We start from the raw sequence: 1,052 nt of genomic DNA, 5'->3' as shown, positions 1-1,052 counted from the left end.
AAAACAAGTGAAATGCGTGCTGTTTATTTATCGTTGAATTTATCACTAACAAGCCACAGACACCTACTGTAGAACAATCCTAAGTCCAAACAAACAACAACATAGTATGTATTTATACTATTAAGAAATATAAGTAAAAGTCTTTTATTTTTACAGTAGGTGAAATAAAATATTATATTTCAAAATTCTGTCAATTGGCGAGTCATAGCCCATGATTATACGCGGTAAACGGCAACAGAAGAAAACGTGGACCATATTAGAAATAAATAAGCCTATATAAGCACAATCACGCCATTAACCATGTCAGATATTGATAAATTGATAGAAATTGGAGAACCTCTTTGGTTAAAGACAGTGAACTACGAGAGTTTGTTAAACAACAACAAGAACTAAAGAAGGAAGAGTGTAGGCAGAGAAGAGAGGAAGAAAAACTAAAATCAGAAAAGGAAAAGAAATAGAAAGAATAAGAGCACAAGTTCAGAAAAAAATAAGAGGAGAGAGAAGAAAGACTAGAAATAGAGAGAATAAGAGCACAAATTGAGATAGCAAAACTTACCCAACCAAAGGAAGACGAACCCAAGAATGACAATGGAGTCAGGACCAGCCGACCCAAGCTGCCCAAATTTCATGAACATAAAGATGACATGGATGCTTTCCTGGAGAGATATGAAAGGTTTGCCCAAAGTCAGAACTGGGACAAAGGCGACTGGGCAGTCTGTCTAAGCCCACTTCTCACAGGAAAAGGCTTACAAGTATAAGTAAGCATGACGTCAGAAGATGCAATGGACTATGACAAATTAAAAGTGGCTTTACTGGAACGATATGTACTAAGTGAAAAAGGTTTTCATCGGAAGTTCAGAGGAGTCAAACCAACACTGTATTTCAGTTTGTGGACTTTTGACAGTAAGAAAATAACTATATATAATGTTTATGATATGCCTATAATCTCTATAGTATGAAGAATTTGTTGGACATAAGTTTAACTTATTCTGAATATATATATATTTTAAAACAAGTGAAATACGTGCTGTTTATTTATCATTGAAGTTATC

The sequence above is a fragment of the Limulus polyphemus genome, unplaced genomic scaffold (assembly GCF_000517525.1).
Source record: "Limulus polyphemus unplaced genomic scaffold, Limulus_polyphemus-2.1.2 Scaffold459, whole genome shotgun sequence".
In the NCBI taxonomy this organism is placed as follows: Eukaryota; Metazoa; Arthropoda; class Merostomata; order Xiphosura; family Limulidae; genus Limulus; species Limulus polyphemus.
The sequence above is the reverse complement of the archived record's forward strand: the minus strand, read 5'-3'. Positions refer to the sequence as shown.